Genomic DNA, 19,331 nt, shown 5'->3' with positions numbered 1-19,331 from the left:
TGCAATAGTTCTGTTGCAAAAACAATTAAGTTCGTACTTTTGCCCCTCGCCACTCTATATGTTGCCGTTAGACGTATTCTACGTGAAAAAAAACTATCATTTTAAACCCCTGCTCCGTCCCCCCTCGTGGCGAACCGTAGGCATTGATAAGACCTTCTCTTCCCCCCCTTCGCACACATAGACACTTTTTGCAAAGAAAAATTGAAAAACGTTTATTTTTGTGGTTTATTTAGTTATTACCATAAAAAATTACTACAAAAGATTAACAGAAACAATTTCAGATTCAGCTAACAACTAGACCAGAAAAATCACAGTCAAAACTTTTCTACAACTTAAAAAAGTTTTAAAATTTTACAGATACATCAAATTTAACTTAAAATCCATGAAAACGCTACGAAAAGCAAACTGACTAAAATCATTATAAACAAAAAAAATAAAAAAAAATATAATTTCAATTTTTTCAGTTTCAGTTCAACAAGTTCTCAGGAACACAGGAAAACTCCAGAAATTGAGCATCAGGAAAAGTCAAAAAGCTAAACTTCAACAAACTTTAAAATGTCTCTGAAAGGTAGAAAGAGAGCATACAAAAGTTCATACTGAAAAACTTCCCTGGAATCCAGAAGAAGCCGAAAAGAAAAAAAAAATAATATAGCTTCAAGTGACACGTTCAAGGGGGACCCTACTCTGGAAGGTCGAAAAATAATGAATTTTCGTGATTTTTTTTTCGAATGCTTAAAGAAAGTTGAAGTGTTCGGGTATTTTGGTAATTGATTAAGGTATTTTTGAAGTAGTATTTTGCATGTCGTGGGCTACATTCAAGCGAATAGAACGCTGTTGACAGCGTTTTTCACGAAACCATGTTTTTTCTATTATCTAAATATCCAAAAATCTATTTGTTCAATGATTTATGAAACTTTAAATAGTAATTTAAAAATTTTTTTTACCAACATGGCCGCCATTTGGTAATTTTTGGAATTTCAAAAAATGGCTATGTAATAGATAGATGTAGATGCTGAGAAAACTGACCACCAGTTGAAAAATATGGTTTCGAGAGAAACGCTGGCAAATACATCTCCAAATTGCGACCTTAATCAATTGCCAAAATACCCGAACACTTCACTTTACTTTAAACATCCGAAAAACTTCGAAAATTCATTATTTTTCGACCTTTCAGAGTAGGGTCCCCCCTTAAGGAAAACAACAAATATTTTGAAAACGCGTGGAAGGCAGCATAAATCGAAAATGAAAGGATTAATAAATTTTCCGCGAATCAGTTAAAACCTGTCCCAAACAAAAAAATAGTTCTAATTTTAGTCCAGTAAAAGGAAATTACTTTTAAAAACCAGTTGAAACCGAAAATTAAAATGGTCTTAAATTTGGTTCAAATTAATAAAGTATAGGTAACAAGAGGAAAAGGCCAAGAAGATAATGATTCGAATTCAGCCCAATGATTGGAGGATGCTTCTAGATAAGAGAAAGGGCCAAAGCAGAAATTGATTTCAAATTTAGCTAAAAGAGAGTACATAGATGGATAAGACTAACGACAACAGTTAATCCAAATTTAGCTCACAGCTCAATTGAAAGTGCCTTGAAGATTTTAGACAAAATGAAAGAAAAATAATTTCAAATTGGCCCATAAACCTTAGCAAAAAATAAAAAAAAGCTCAATTTACCCGAAATTTTTGAAAGTTTCTCAACATGTCTGGAGGATTTGTAAAAAAAAACAAAGAGGCCATAATAAAAACTATCTCAAATATGGCTGACGACGATTACAAAAATCAGAGTATTTGTTTTTTTTTTTTATGATAAGCTCATTGATTTTTTGGCAGATTTTTTTTTTTTTTTTTGAAAAAAAACGTGGCCGCTCTTTCCATGGACAAGCGTGGACATATGCATTTGCGCATACTGTGCTACTCTATGCTTAAATAGGCTCATTTTGCATTTCAGCGTTTTTCCCCTATAAGGGCCACTCAATATGATCAGGAAAAAAAATTCATTGTGTAATTTTGCGCGTTTGTCTGCTGTATTCTGTCTTTTCATTGTTAGCAATATAGCTATTGATAGTAAGTGACATGCTTATCATTTTTATCCGTGCTTGGGTATATGCTTCTAACCTTCCTTCCACGCTTACTGCTTTACTATATTAAGGCTTTTAGGGACTTAGAAGTTGTTGAGGCATCGCAGAATTCAACGTAGAAGTAAAGTTTCTGGGGAGACCCTGAGAGACATCGAATAACCTGATTATTTCAGCATTCGATACCCACTTGTCAAAACGTAACTTTGCGAAATTCTTTATATTTTTCAATCGAAAATTATCGAATTCCCATGTAGTTAATTCAAGAATATATATTGATTAGTTTCTGAATACCTCCACCATAACGTAAGAGCGGTTTCAATTCTGTTTCAAAACTGTAATTTCTAGAGGTTACCCCTTAGATCACATAACGGCATGTTTTGTCGACTTCGAATTGCACCCTTTGATGTTAATTGAGATTTGTTCAAAAATAACGTCCGTTATTTCGCAATGTTTAATATCCATTCAAACATGGTGTGAATACACAAAAAGTTGAATGGCATGAAAGGGTGCCGAAGTCGTGCCAAGATTGATACCAAAAAATGTGTTAGAATTAAAAGCGAAAATTGCTATTTTTTCTATAGACGACATTGCGTGAAATCCCCCCTGCACAACGTTGCCTATAAGAAGTAACTTCGTAGGTTCGTGTGAACACCAAGTTATGAAACTTTGCTCATTTAGACTCTATAGAAACACTGTACATAATTTTTTTACAACTTTATTACTCACTTTACTCTTCGCGAGCAACAATTCTTGTTAAATCAACTCCTCCTCCTCCTCTTTCAACCCCTGGTTGTATCCACGACAACAAACTGATTTAATTTACGGCGAAAACAGAATTGTCTCACTGTTTAATGATGACATTTTCCCAACGAAACAGGCCCTAGAGGGGGCTTAGAAAGTGTTTTCAAAATTTATCATTCCAAGTAAAATCGCAACTACCAAAAATAACGGAAATAAAAAGGTATTATAGAGCCGCGGCGATGTGTAGCATCACAATCAGCGAAATTAATCACTTTACGAAGGCTACTCTTTTGGAGAAGGATGGCGCACGTGTCGGTGAATCGTCAGCTGGTGTGGCGAGAAGCTGGTCTTGTGCTGGTGCTGGTGGGGTTGAACCCCAAAGACCCAAATGATGTGCTTCGTAGATGTAGCGCGAAGCGTGGGGGGGGGCCGGGTTGGCATCGAGTAGCGCATCACGGCAAGCTTTTCGGGATCCTTTTGTGATAATTACGCTCTAAAAGCTCAATTTGGTGTATAGAATTATGCCGTACCATTATTGGCATGAATAGACAGCTGCCGCCACGGACGAGGGTGAAAGCAATTTTCTTCTGCTTTTTCTTTTTTGACGTTCCATGTAAAAGTCAGCTGAAATCATCTATCACGTTGTAATGATAGTGCTCTGGCTATTTTTTTTTTTTCGTTGCCCTCTTCTTTGGTCCTTTAACACTGACGTCAGACCATGAGTTTCCTTGCTTAGTCAACCGACATACGCTTCGTTGCGTTGCTGGTGTAGTTACTGAACTGCGGCGCAAAAGTCGGCTGGTTCAGATTGGAGGCAGAAGCTGTGACAAGAATTCGCTACAAAGACAAGCTGTTTTTGTTACATTACTGTCGGGTAATTGAGTTTGAAACTTGTGTGTGTGTTTAGCCTATTCACACGGTGGGGCTTGCAGAGTTGCAGTAGGATCAATAAAACAAAAAATGTTGAGGCGGGAGGCAATTGGATTTGCAGTGGAGTTATTAAACTTCATAGTTAGTCATTCAGAATATAGATTAATTGGTTTGTTCCCGTGTCGAAAAACACTTCACATTTTCCTGGGTTTGATCAAGTATCTATCGCAAAACAGTGTTAAACTAAATCATTTAGTTGTCACCAAGGATGGAAAAACTCGTATCGCAAAACAATCATTCGGGTATTATTTCTGAACGTGCTATTTATAAGCTTTCAATCCTAGCAAACCATCGCTATTGAAAGTTACACATTCTCAAGCTTGCAAGAGACAACTTAGAGCAAAGAAATATACCTATGGTAGCTTTCTTTGATGATTTTGTTTCAATATTGCCTGCTTTAGGCAGAGCGAGCAACATATAGCGATTGTTTCACGAAAGAATCGTAAACGATTGCACACAAGCGATCGCAATGATTCTTTCAAATGTTGGTTGCTTGTAGGTTGAATTCGGCTACTCCACGTCGTGCTTTCACCGTGATATACCACGATGATTCTTGGTGATTGCAAGTATCACATGCTAATGCACCATGCTACAATTTCCCTTAGCATTGATGATACCTGCTTGCTCCGGTAAGCAAATAATTGAACGCAATCTAACGTTCATTTGGATTCATAATTTTGAATCACTGGCGATAATATCTCAAAGGTTCTCGCGATAATGTTTAATGCAAGTGAACTTGGATGCAATAAATACTATCGTGTTTGAATCATTCAGTCTCCTTCTATGGTATTCAGAACTCTTAGAAGCGAAAAACAATCAGCAGCGTTTCTATGGAAAACTTGAACGCGAGTAGAAATAGTTGAACGATAACTGATCAATCAAAGAACACATTTGCATGAAATATTGCTAGTGAGTGAACTTTTCCATGCTTGGTTGTCACCATATTTAATTTTATACAAAAATGTAGAAAAAAGACAAAAAAGACAAGAATGTTTGAACAAACAAAAAGAATGACTAATGACAGAAATAATATAGAACGTCAAATAACATTTTAAACGATCTACTTATCACAGTACACTATAATGCATGCGTAGATACACGAAAGCACGACAGGGCACGTTAAGGTTTGTTGACAATTCTGTTCGGCACATTGATTCCTAGCAAGTACCAACCAAGTCTGAAATTCGCCTTCAATTGCGTAGGCAGCATCGTTTAGCATAACTTTAGTGAATATCATCGCTCTTGTTGTTGAATGAAGTGATATTTTACACGTGCTCTTGTGTTAGAGTTTATGGATATCGTATTCGGAATAATAATTAACAGACCAATAAAAAAATATTTTTAGTTCCAAACTAGAATTACAGCAACTATTCCGAATCCTACGATCGAAATAGCCTTTTGATTGCGATCGTTATCATCAATCAAGGAAATTCGTTTTTCCCTGATGTAGAAAAAAAAAACACAGAAGCATAGCGAGTACCCTTTCTCGGGTAGAGCAAACCTGACATACGGTTGTTTATCGAGAAGATTAGATGATTGAGCGGAACGGAACGATGGTCGGCCTCAACCATTTACGAGTGTCGGAAGGCATATATGTGGAGAATAGAGCGCATTAGTAAAACCCTAGACAGCTGCCATTGTAAGAACAGAACAGGCAAATAGGTGTCTCTTACAGCGTCCAGGGTTATATTACCAATTTAACTGAGCACTTTGAAAAAAAATGAACAATATTCGGACGAGTTCAACCCTAAGCATGAATCATATTTTTTCCCTCCATTCGTCTCCCATTATGGCGAGTTTGCTTTGGGCCACTGAAACAACAATCGAGACAAGCCTGCAGAGGCCGTTTGTTTTTGATTCATTGGAAAGTTTTTTCCTTCCACTTCATTAACCCTTAAATGCTCACGACGTTAAAAAATCATCTAAAAACATAAAATCTTTGTTTAACAGGTTTACTGCTCTAAAACTAACCAATATGCGTAAAAAAATTGAAAGATTTACTTTACAATGTGAAAATATTACCATGTTGTTTTGAAACAACACTGCGACTTTATCGCAGAATAAAGTCGAAACAATTACTTTTGTTAACAGTAACTTTGAAATTGTTTTTTTTTTTCAGTATAATTTCTGATAATTCAGACATTTTCATTTACCACTAACCTCATTTTAAAATTTATTTTCAGAGACAGTCAGCACCAGTCGGAAATCTCACCATGTTTTTTTTCGTTTCCGAGATTTTGACAGCGAAAATAAAAACAAAACATTCAAATACAGTACTTCCAGCTATTAAGTTCTCTTCGTTAGAGCCTAGAGAGCTGTTCTAATGAATTATATTTCTAAAAAAAACTAAAATACATATATTTTAAAACGTTTTTAGTTATGTTGTTTTAAAACAACATTGCGCATTTAAGGGTTAAATATGACAGCTATCTCGGGCAGATAGTTCGCAGTAAATAGAACCACCCCAGCTAGTATCAATTATGGCGCAGCATTGCAGACCATCATCGCCTGCCCGAGGCCCAGCTTCCGTCGCTTATCTGCGCAGGTTTTATGCTTCAATATCAGATGATGTTTCGAAAAAAAAAAAAATGATGCCAAGGTTAGTTGGCTCGGCTGTCATTCCATCAGGTACACACCGTTCCTTCGAGCTAGTAATTCGTTTGCATCTTTCAGTAGCCGAATGAACAGGGCACGGCCATAGGAAAAAAAAGAGCGGTGGAATAAAAAAGTAAACTCATCTATTCACACCGAGTAGCTTTTATTCAGTGAATGCCCTGCTTTCTTGTGGCACTGGGCTCGCGACTAAAGCCTCCGGTTGCCTGTGGTTCCTCCGCTGGGATCTCGTTTAGAGCGTGCTGTGACAGGTTCGCAGGACTATGGCAAAGGTGTTAAAAATAGCCATGAACGGAAGAACCCATTTCAATGATTCGAAGATTGCATTCCATTTTTTGTGTGCTCTAAAAAATCTCTCTCATGTAATAATAATCAAGACTGTTAAGCTTACTTCAATCAAACTACGAACTAAGAGCCCGGAAGAAAGGTAAATAACTTTGTATAGTGCAAGAAAGTAAAGCTGCCTGAAATTGCCTCCAATCACAAAGGCAAAGCAATAAATCATACCATCGTCACGTGCTTAGGAGTTTGACTAAATACCTTTCCAGAGACGCGTCCATCTGTAGCGTTCGCTACTGCGATAAAAGCTAATTCAGCGCGTAGATGGTGGCAAAAAACGAACAAAAAGAAAAAATAAATCATTTCACTTGATTCAGCAAATTTTCCTCGTGGCGAGACAACAAACAAGATTTAGCTTTCCCAGCCCAAACCGCGGGCGTAAATCCTGTCATGAAGCGACTCGACTCTCGTGCCTACAATGCCAATCTGTGGTCTGCGTTGGGTGTGGGTACACTTTTGGTTATCCGCATAATTTTGAAGGCCCAAAATGTGCGTAGTACGCGAGTTTGGCATATTTTGAGCTTCATCGATGGCAAAGTACCGCCTAACCATATCGTATAGCGTGGCACTCACTTCTGGCCAATTTTGGTTGAGAAAAAAAACGTGCTCATGGGCTCATGTTGCTGTATGTCGCGAAATTCATCCATCCATCCGTTCTCTCTCTCTCTCGTCTCGCACACTGCGCTATCGGAAGGGAGAATGTCGTGAATATTTTCCAAAACGTATTTCCCATCAATCATTTGCGCCAGTTTCGCGAAGTTTATTTGGTAAATCGTTCCTCCCTCGCTGCCCGGAAAGTGTATAACATATTTTCACTCGTCTCCCGGTTCACCGTTTGTGTATATACAATACACGAAAGACCTACTGCACCGGGCGGATTATCGGCAGCGTCGGATATCTGCGCTGCTACACGCACAAAGAGCCGATTTATTAGCGAATGGATTCGCATTACGTGCGCCAACATGATCGAGCGTTTGAAGTATTTTATTTTATGGTGTAATTTCATCTGCTCACCGAGTTTATAGTCTGCATAGCGTTGGGAAGCACAACTACCGATTAGGGCATTTTGCTGTGCAAAAGTGCTTGATCTAGCTAGGCTAACTAACTGACATCGAATTATTGCTAATTATCCTGTTCACGAAATTTTCGCTTTAAATCGATATCGAAGTAAACTTCAATAGAGGCCGGGTATGGATTTTTGTCGGCTTAGAAAAACGTTGTTTACTTGTTTTGTGTTAAAGTGCAATAGTAAATCGTTCTTTTATTTTGTTTCAAAACTGTAAAGTTTTTTCGCAGTCTGTTATTCCACTGAGTCGAACATTAAATTTTACACAAATTTTGTCTCATTTTCTTAAATATGAAAGAGGTTCAATTGCTATACTGAGACTGTTCTGATTCGTTTTGAGTGGATTCGAATTCATATGGAGAGGCTAATGGTAGAGAAGGAATTTGTATTGTTCTGTTTTTGATAGGGTTTCCATTTAAGAAAGGTTTCCGAGAACGGTTGACCTTGATCCGAAAGGCAACTGAGCCAAAAGGTATTGATAGCAATCAAGGTTAACCCAGAACTCTCGGATCAGGATAATGCCAAAAAATATGGTGCTAACAATAGTACTCTCCGGAGGATCCATTTATGGGGAGGCTACAGTTCTTTCCATGCCTTTAAACAACCCAACACGCGCACGGAAGCCGTACGAGGAGTTTCTGATGAGTTACAAATGATGCTAGCAGTGCTGCGATCCGCCGGTTGTTGGTCCGTCTTCTAGGAAACTCTGTGACCCAATAAGTCTCCTGATCAGCCTTGCTGCGCCAAAATAAGCTAGCTAGTTTTCAGTAAGCGTCAACAGTTCTTTTACTACAATAATCGGCATGCTAGCTTTCTTACGTGACTACTGAGAGTAAAACTTTCGGTAGGTGGGGATGCCTCAAAGCGCTCAGAGTTGTGATTTTTTGATCTTTGGAAATCGTTCAAGACGGAAAGTACATGAAATTGGGGAAATCGAAAAAAAAACTCATTACCAAATGACTTAAAAATGCATAAAACGTCGAGGTCTGGTGTTATGTTGAAAAAAAAAATTACATATAAATGGCTCCAAAGCACAGGTAAATTACTTTGATGCTTACTAGGCATCTTAAACTTGATATTTCATCAGGGTGATGCATTTATTAATTACTAGGGCTTCAGTAGGAAAAATGCTATTTGGTATCTCATACATCTTACCACAAATATAAACCAACTAGTTTTCGTGAATGTGGTGGCAATAACATGAAATTATGTGATTTTAAAAGTAAACGAAAACAATAAAATAACGAATGTATTCTGAAGTTGGTTGGTTCATATAAGTAATTATTCTACAGACGGTCTAGTTAACACAAACTGACAGAATCGAATCATTATTGGACCATAAAGCAGTGCAATTAAAATAACAAGGAGAATCTTTGATAAACAGTAGTTGCTATTTTTACCGAGTTCTATGTGTAACCGTCTGATAACTTACATACCTACATGAAAAACCATCCGCTGTTGTATTTTGTATAAAACTCAGCGAAATTTTCCATTTATGTTTATTACATTTTTGCTTGAAACTTGTTTTTATCACCATTTGTTTTATTATGCGCGTTTGAATTGATTCTTTTCGGTGATACTAGTATCACCGAAAAGAATCAGTTCAAACCCGCAAAAAAAAAAAATTACATTTGTGGAACCACCATAGTAAGAGCGGGGGCCTAGTGTGGTTGGTAACGTCTCCGCCAACCACGCTCGACGCCTGGGTTCGAATCCCACCGCCGACATAGGTGTCGATGGTTGTGAGGTGGCGTGATCCACTCACAACCAACATAACTGGTCTAGATTCAATCCTAGCCGACACCGGGAGATTTTCTGAGGCGAAAAGTCACTGGGATCACGCCTTCCATCGCACGAGGAAGTAAAGCCGTTGGCGCCGGTCCGTTAATAAACGGGTCGTGAGTTAGGGTCCTGGGTGTGGAGTCTCCTCCCTGGGCGTCGGTGATTGGCCACAACAGTGGCGGAATTAGACCGACGGAAAATAAGCGAGAATAAAAAAAAAAACCACCATAGTAAATGCACCAATGTTATGATAAACCAAGTTTGACGCCCAATAAACATTTTTCATGTGTGGTTTGGAGCGAGTTGTGAGTCATTTTAGGGTCCAATTCTATTGTAACGGGAGGTAGAGGGGGTGGGAATGAGGAGAGATAGCGACCTTCACTTAAGCGCCAGGTAGACTATAAACCTACCGTGAAGGGGCGAGATTTTAATTTATCTGAAACTCCCGTTGCCCGGCGGGGACTCTTCAGAGCGGGTACTTTCACCTACGTAGACCTCAATCGAACACCTGAGCCACAACACGGAACTGTCCGAAACTACTTGTCAAAAAAACAAGATGGAATGATCTAAAAAAAAAACTAATGGATAGAGAAGCGTCCAATAAAGGTATCCCTCCCTAGAGCCATATGCTACACGAACCGAAACCGAAACTTAAAAATCACTCTCTTTCGCAAAGTACTGCAAGGATTAGTTGCTTGAAGCAAACATTGGCTGATACATTTTTACATATATTCTATTCTTCTGTCTTCACAAATGCTTATGTTTAAGGTTAGTAGGTACATTGGTTGGGTCTTACTTGAGCTCAAGGTTTTTCCGCATTTTCTGCAGTTAATCTGCTATCAGCATAGTTGTCGATGAGGGCAGCTTAGTAGTAATCTGCCTCCCACGCGTTCGTGCGCCGGCGGCTAAAAATCCATTAGTCGAACCGCAAATCCGCCACCTCGTGGCGAGTAGATGTGCTCGTATGCCCGTGATGCACAAGCTGGCATACAAGATGTTCCAAGCGGGCGGGATAAGGGTTCTCCACCAACCGCGTCGCGTGCAATGTTCTTGCAGATGCGGTACTTCGTCGTTTTACTCTATGATTAACTTTCACCACCTTTCTCCGTCTGTAGGGCCGTCGCTGGGCCTGATTTTTAGCGGTGCAGCGAAACGGGTGGTCTTCTAGCAGTGGGTGGATTTTCCTCCGGTTAGCCGCAGCCCCTAGGGTGGACCTGCGTTTGAAGGATTAAGATAACCTTCAAACGATTGTAATTTACAATTAGCTCAATTTATACAAGTACAATCATTTTTTTTTCTTTTACAATAAAATAACAATAGGTATTGTTCTTATGGCGTTACCTGGCTTCTATGCTCGCAATTGAGCGACACGCTTCCGCGTTTGTTTCCTCGATTCGATTTTCGATCTAATATAATCTATTCGACGGACACTGATTTTAGTTTTAAGTTGAAATAAGTTTTAAGCTACACTTACATTTTACTTTAGTATTTCACAATTCGAATAAACTTTTTCCTAATTGATTTAGCGTTTTCTAGCTAAATAATTGATATTTTTTTTTTTTTGGCACTTCACCCACTAACGACTGTTCACCTTGGCAGTCCAATATCGAGAGAGCGACGTTAAGTTGTACAGGCTCATTTTGCCACAATTTTTCCGATCGAACCCGAAGTATTTTCGAAAAATTTCGGTGACTTAGAACGCTGAGTCTACATCCGTGATTCTCCCTCTGGCGAATCCTAGTCGAAATAGAGCAGATCGTAACCGCGAAAATAATTGAAGATCACTATGGGCTGGGAAAGGATCTTGACGGCAAGATTTGTAACCTCGTTACATTTCCCCCTACTGGCAAACAAAAAATAAATGCTGTGTCACTGAATTTATTTTTTTCTGCAAAAAATTAAACTAGTGGCGATTAAATTTAATCATTGCCTTGCCTGTAACGCATGTTCGCGCAACTAAATTAAGCGACTAATCCTAAGGATTTTTACTCTATTGATGTTTGAGGCACATTTGAACCAGGTTTAACTATTGGATTTTGTTGTGTAAGAAGCTTTGATCGTGTGAACAAGAAACCTTCTAGCACCCCCTTATTCTACTCTAAACATTGATCTGTACTTTCCGAACTTATTCAGAAACAACTCCAGAGTGGATTCCCCACTCAGCACATCGGTACTTTCGAGACCCATCTCGAATAAACATCATGTGAAGTGAAATTTCACCAACTTATGGACTTTCAGAACTCTCCGAAATAAATATCCATCTAAATTTATCTTCAACACATTTTGTTCGATTCTGTAACCTGAAAATCGAACCCCTCGACTAACTACAATAAAATTCTAGAACGGTGCTTACAGGCCTCTTTAAGGTAAATGACGTTTCTAAGCGACTCTAAAACGGTGTAACCATCTGTCAAAGTTTTTTACTGTTTCCTTTCCTATAGCTCGTGGCCATAGGCAGGAACGTTTAATCTATTTCTTCTCGCGTTGTAATCTCGGTGGTTGTACTCCGTGTATTGGTTTTCGTACCTCAATCCCTCCCCCATACAAATTTTATTGGTGTAAACTACGCTAAAAAGTAAGATTATCCTATCCTAATCATAATGAATGTAATGTTGTGAATATGTACAGTTTCGTGTAGCTGCTGTTAAACCTTGCTAAGGTTGCGTTAGTGAAACTTTTTTTTTTCGAACATCAGCCTGGTCACCGTCTGGCCCACAGACTCACACTGCCTTCCAATGTACTCTCCCTTCTCTGTGCACCTCGATGCACTCCGGGCAAATCGGGTAAGCTGGCTAAATGTTCTTAGGCCTCATATTCACTACCGCAGTACTTTTCAATGGTCTACGCAGAATTTACACAGACTGGATTTTTCTTATTTCAAAATCCTAAAGCTTGACGTTTAGCTGCAGGAAGGAACTGCTCGTAGTGTAAATTGTTGTTGGAGACAATTCCCCCGCTTCGGGTTTTGTACCAAACTTGAGTTTGTGTTTTCGTGAAATAAATTTCTTTGTAACTGTTCGTTAAAATGCGACAGACATAGCTTATTAATTTACAAACTTTATTTCTTCTGCAGGTCGGAGGCATGAAACACACCCAACCGGTTCCCTTGCAGATCCTCGAGATCGTAACAAACGGATCCTATTTTTCCTCTTACTTTAGCCGGGGCGAATACATCTGCCAGTTTGGCTGAGAAATTCTTCGCCTTATTTGATTGAAAGAAATTACGCTTCATGACTATTTCCCCTATATCGAATGATGGTGCAGTGTTATTCGCCCTCAAATTATAGTGCTTCGAATATCGGTTGTAGGCTTGTTTCAAATTTGCTTTGACTGTATCGTGAAGTGTTTTTAGATTTTGGTTGATTTCCCTTGGTTCGTATTCTATGTTATTTCCCGTTTCGCGGATTTCTTGGTATTCTAAACCAGAGCTGATGTAGTTGCGACCATAGTTAATGAAATACGGTGTGAATGCTGTCGATTCGTGCACAGCTGTTCTTATTGCCATTGCTACCTTCTGTATATCTTTGTCCCATTCTTTGTGGTCGTCCTTCAGGTAAGTCCGTACGGCTGCTCCGATGACACGATTCACCCTTTCAGTTGGATTGTTGGCTGGGTGGTAGTTCGCGTTCTTCCAATGTGTCACATGATATTTGCTCAAAAACTTCTCGAATTCTTTCGCCTTGAATTGAACCCCATTATCGGATATCAGTATTTCAGGTACCCCGAATAACAAAAAAACCATGTTTTCTAGAAACGTGATAAGAGCATTCGTTTTCGCGTCGCGTAAGGGTTGGATCATGACAAATTTTGAAAATAAATCTGTTACTACCAACAGTACGGAATTTCCGTTTTTGGATCGCGGAAATGGGCCTACGAAATCTACTGACACGATCTGCCATGGTACAGAAGCCAATTTCTGTCGCCCCATTGGTGGTAACCGATTATTGTTAGGGTATTTAACCCTTTTACAGGTCTCGCATGCCTGACAATAGTTACGCACATCTTTCTCCATCGCCGGCCAATAGTACCGTTCTAGGAGTTTTTTATACGTCTTGAAGCGCCCAAAATGAGCCACGTCATGGGCTTCCTGTAACAGTCCTAGCCTTTCGTTCCTGGGTGGGAAATATTTCCGTGAAAACCGGTTATCTGTCAGGTGTGCTGAAACGATTTTATAGATTCGATCCCGCACAACTCTAAATTTTTCGTATTTTACCCTATCATTTTGAATGTTTGTCTTTAACGCTTCGTAGTCGGGGTCTAGTACCTGAACTGTATCTACAGCCCGCGAAAGTGCATCTGCAGTTATATTCAAAGCCCCTTTTCTGTATATGAGATCAAAATCATATTGCTGAAGCTTTAAAGCCCAACGAATAAGTTTTGCTGACCCACCTTCCGCACTTATTTTTCGAAGCCATATTAGACTCTGTGCGTCAGTGATTACGGAAAATTTCGAACCTTCGACATAGTGGCGAAATTTCTCAATCGCCAATATTACTCCCAAACATTCCTTCTCAGTTGGGGCATATTTCCTTTGCGTTGACAAAAGCTTTTTAGAGAAAAATGCTATTGGTCTTTTCACCCCATTTTGCACTTGCATAAGCACGGCTCCTACCGCCACGTCAGATGCATCTGATTCAATTATGAACGGTTGTTCAAAATTTGGGTTTGCTAAAACCTTTGGAGAGACAAGTTCAGCTTTTATTTTTAAAAACATCTCTTCGGCCTCTTTCGTCCAAAGCATTCTTCCTTTCTCCTTTTTAACAAGTCGGTAATAGGTGCAGTCAAGTCACTGAATCGGTCGATAAACTGTTTATAGAAGCTCACCATGCCAACAAATCTTCTAACATCTTTAATGTTTCTTGGGGTTGGATAGTCCAAAATTGGTTGGATTTTTGTGCTATCGATGGCTAACCCGTGCTCAGAGCTGTCTGAGTACCCTAAATAGCGAATGCGTTTTTGACAAAATTTTGATTTCTCGAGGCTGATACTTAAATTTGCCTTCGTCAGACGATCAGCAACGATTCTCAATAACCGAAAATGTTCACTTAGACTCTGTGACGTGATTATAATATCGTCTAGATACACGTGTACATGAGGTTCCAAGTCGAAACCCAAAACTTTATTCATAAGCTTCGTCTGGGTTATTGGTGCTCCCTTAAGTCCAAATGGCATGACTTTGAACCTGAACAGTTGTTTACCAGCTCTGAACGATGTGTAATCACGGCTAGATTCTTCTAAGGGAATTTGCCAATATGCTTTAGATAGATCAATAACTGTGAAGTACTTTGATTTTTCAATTCGCCCCAGAATGCTTAGCATATCTGGAAAAGGGTATGCCTCATTTTTCGTAATATCGTTTATTCGACGACAATCTAGGCAAATCCGCCATTCTCCCGAGGATTTCTTAACAGGTAGTAGAGGGTTACACCAATCCGATGTCGATTCCTCAATGATATCGAGTTCTATCATTCTCTCCACCTCCTTATCCACCTCTTTCTGAATGTGCGGTGAACACCGATACTGTGGAGGTTTTTTTGGTTTTGCCCCCTCGATTAAATCTATTTTATGCTTCATTAACTTTGTTCGACCTAACTTTCCATCATTTGCACTTTTTAGTCGTTCAACAATTTCCATTAGTTCTCTTTTTTCTCCTTCTAATAATTCATGTTCGGTTTCAATTTCGACTATTTTGTTATTTTCCGGTTGTTCAGCGAATGGTAATTCCAAACTGTTATCCACTGTTACATTCTCTTCCTGTATGATTTCGTATATATCAGGTTCTATCGTAAACACAATATTTTGTTTTTCTAGCGCAAAATGATCATCTATCAGATTAATGTCACCATCGGCATCTTCCCAGGCTAATTTCCGCATTTTCCCATTTTCCGAAATGGCTGGTGAAATTTGAAATGCTTGCCAGAAGTCAACCCCGAGGATAAGTGTTTTCGAAATTTGCGGGACGAGTAACGTTGGTACTATATTCGTCTGTCCATTGAATGTATATGGTATCAAGACAACTCCTTCACATTCGTATGCTGTTTCATCAGCTGTTTTTATTTTCAGGTTTATAGGGTGAACGGTTAATTGATGTTTCTCAACCAGGTCATTGGAGCTGATAATACTCGCACTTGCACCCGAGTCAAGCAAAGCAACAACGGTGCTTCCCAAAATTTTAACTGAAATATAAGGACATTTTTGTGGTTTAGCGTTATCATTATATTGGCTTCCCAGCATGGACTTCGAGTTTGATATCGGTATCTCATGTGTAGGACGTTGCAGAGGGTTTCTCCCTTCTCCAGAAAGATCACCTCTCAAGATCTCCCTGCGGCACCGTTTTCCGGCTGCGCAGAAGGAAACAAATGCTTATTTGGACAATTTGATGTTATGTAGTTCATTTGTCCACAAAAATGGCAGAATAATTTCTTTGGTCTCCCACAGTCGCGCCAGAAATGTCCGAACTGATGACAATTCCAGCAAAGAATATTGCCCTGATTTTCGTTACCGTTCTTTGAACCAGAACCGGTCACTTTTCCATCATATGGGGTTTCTCCCTGCTTAGCTTGGTTTATAGACCTACTTATCGCGTTTAGTTCCTCACTCATCTCCTGCTCGATATATTGCTCCTGATGTATTTCTTCTAAGCAATTAATCTGTGCCGGTCTGTATCGAGGCATATTGACATAGCTACGGTACATTGACTTGTCTAGCCCATGACATATGACTGCAAGCTGCTCAACCCTTTCAATGTTGTAGATAGTTAAGAATGGTTTATAGCAGTCTTTCATATTTTCCATTAAAATGTCCAATAAGCGTTCCTCGGACATTGGTTTGGTTAATTGCTGCGCTAGTTTTTCTATCGCTGCTGCAAATGCACTATATGTTTCTTGTGGGTGTTGTCTTCTATCATTTAATTGCCGTTCAATGATTTTGTCCTTATTGGGTGGTTCAAAACGTAACTGCAACTGCTGTTTGAAAACAGCCCAACTAGCAAATCTGTGGCAGAATGTGTAATACCACTCCTCTGCTTCGGACCCTTCCTTAAAGAAACAGTTTGCCTGACTGAGTAATTCCTCCTCTGATACTCGATTATTTCTAGCTAGAATCTCAACCCGGTTAATAAATTGAGTTACTGTTGGACCTCTTGAATCTCCACTGAAATAAATCCTCCATTTGTGTATTGGCATTTGTGATCTATACCTGTTTTCTTCCCCATGCCGGTTATTACCATCGATTGATGAGTTTGGCCTTTGTTGCCATACAGGGATTGTGCCTTCCCTATTGTATACTGGTGATAGTAGTACTGGTCTAAGGGGTGCTGCTGGTGTCGGTGGTGGTGCTGGTCTAGGGGGTGGTGGCGTCGATGTTCGCGGTTGAATTAAGTTTCTGCTGTACTGCGTCAGCATAGCGGACATTTGTGTCGAAAGTGACTGTTGAATGTACCTGTCGATTTCATCTTTCCATTGGTTGCCTTGTCGATTATCAATTCTTCCTATATTATTGCTTCTTGGCCGTAGCTCATCAGGTTGTCTGTCTTCTTTGGGTTTATGGATCTCTCTCACATCTGGGTTGATCCTATTGCCATGGTTATACTGTTCCTGTTCGCGTGAGCTTCCGTCTATTCCTCCTGCTGCTTCGTCCAAGAGATTTATCTCGCTATCTTGAAGGCTCTGTTGTGGGCTTCGTTGATGTCCTCTAAGCTGCAGTATTTCGTTTCTAGTTGGCAAGCCTATACCCGATATTGCTGAAAAGTCTAGTTCGAAATTATTTTCCATTCTTTGATTCGTTTGGTGTTCTAACTGTTCCACAGGGTGCTTTATCGAGTTTCTGGTTTTGTCTAATAATCTTTCAATTTTTGCTAATAATTCTTCTTTAAGTCGCTTTTGTTGTCTAGTAATTGTTTCAATCCGAATTGTTCTTAAGCGGTAATGTTTAAGTCGTGTAATATGCTTAGGTTCTGGCAGAGCCTCGATCAAGCCTTCAATCTCATCAACACGCCGATTAATAATGTTGTACTCTCTTATAATGCTCGTAACTCCTCTAAATTTTCTTGGTTTCCCAATTTCCTCTACTTGAGCTAACCTTAGCCGTTCTCTTTTAATCTGAATCAAGCCCACAACTGATAAATTTCGTATTCTCAGTTCATGATCAATTTCATCTGCCCCAAGATCATTTGGGTCCATATACGATTCATGCACGCCAGATAAATTCATTAATATCTCGTGCGTAATCACTGTATCCCATGAGAATATGTACTACTCAATCTCTTATTCCCTATTTGTGTTTAAAACTTTTTATTTCGAGCCAATTTATTTCAAACCCAAGATATTCCAAACCTATACTATTTTATCTTATTATGTAAACCGAATACTTCACTTCCAATTGTGACTATTCGACTAAGCTTCTTACACAATCCAGTTACGCACTAATTTTACTTAAACCGTTTGTTGGGCGCCAAATGTAACGGGAGGTAGAGGGGGTGGGAATGAGGAGAGATAGCGACCTTCAATTAAGCGCCAGGTAGACTATAAACCTACCGTGAAGGGGCGAGATTTTAATTTATCTGGAACTCCCGTTGCCCGGCGGGGACTCTTCAGAGCGGGTACTTTCACCTACGTAGACCTCAATCGAACACCTGAGCCACAACACGGAACTGTCCGAAACTACTTGTCAAAAAAACAAGATGGAATGATCTAAAAAAAAAACTAATGGATAGAGAAGCGTCCAATAAAGGTATCCCTCCCTAGAGCCATATGCTACACGAACCGAAACCGAAACTTAAAAATCACTCTCTTTCGCAAAGTACTGCAAGGATTAGTTGCTTGAAGCAAACATTGGCTGATACATTTTTACATTTATTCTATTCTTCTGTCTTCACAATTACTTATGTTTAAGGTTAGTAGGTACATTGGTTGGGTCTTACTTGAGCTCAAGGTTTTTCCGCATTTTCTGCAGTTAATCTGCTATCAGCATAGTTGTCGATGAGGGCAGCTTAGTAGTAATCTGCCTCCCACGCGTTCGTGCGCCGGCGGCTAAAAATCCATTAGTCGAACCGCAAATCCGCCACCTCGTGGCGAGTAGATGTGCTCGTATGCCCGTGATGCACAAGCTGGCATACAAGATGTTCCAAGCGGGCGGGATAAGGGTTCTCCACCAACCGCGTCGCGTGCAATGTTCTTGCAGATGTGGTACTTCGTCGTTTTACTCTATGATTAACTTTCACCACCTTTCTCCGTCTGTAGGGCCGTCGCTGGGCCTGATTTTTAGCGGTGCAGCGAAACGGGTGGTCTTCTAGCAGTGGGTGGATTTTCCTCCGGTTAGCCGCAGCCCCTAGGGTGGACCTGCGTTTGAAGGATTAAGATAACCTTCAAACGATTGTAATTTACAATTAGCTCAATTTATACAAGTACAATCATTTTTTTTTCTTTTACAATAAAATAACAATAGGTATTGTTCTTATGGCGTTACCTGGCTTCTATGCTCGCAATTGAGCGACACGCTTCCGCGTTTGTTTCCTCGATTCGATTTTCGATCTAATATAATCTATTCGACGGACACTGATTTTAGTTTTAAGTTGAAATAAGTTTTAAGCTACACTTACATTTTACTTTAGTATTTCACAATTCGAATAAACTTTTTCCTAATTGATTTAGCGTTTTCTAGCTAAATAATTGATATTTTTTTTTTTTTTTTGGCACTTCACCCACTAACGACTGTTCACCTTGGCAGTCCAATATCGAGAGAGCGACGTTAAGTTGTACAGGCTCATTTTGCCACAATTTTTCC

General features: G+C 39.5%; 1 protein-coding gene and 1 long non-coding RNA gene across 2 annotated transcripts in view; one reads left to right on the top strand and one right to left on the bottom strand.

The window, feature by feature from the left end:
- The window catches only part of LOC129732008 (1-phosphatidylinositol 4,5-bisphosphate phosphodiesterase), a 122,084-nt gene that overhangs the window by 77,426 nt on the left and 25,327 nt on the right, over positions 1–19,331 (bottom strand). The gene's annotated exons all lie outside the window — the stretch shown is intronic.
- LOC129732009 (uncharacterized) lies at positions 11,987–12,742 on the top strand. Its single transcript, XR_008729139.1, has 2 exons — positions 11,987–12,123; positions 12,622–12,742. It is a non-coding gene; the product is annotated as an uncharacterized LOC129732009 (long non-coding RNA).

This window comes from Wyeomyia smithii, chromosome 3 (genome assembly GCF_029784165.1).
Source record: "Wyeomyia smithii strain HCP4-BCI-WySm-NY-G18 chromosome 3, ASM2978416v1, whole genome shotgun sequence".
Taxonomy (NCBI): Eukaryota; Metazoa; Arthropoda; class Insecta; order Diptera; family Culicidae; genus Wyeomyia; species Wyeomyia smithii.
This window is presented reverse-complemented; position numbering and strand designations above follow the sequence as displayed.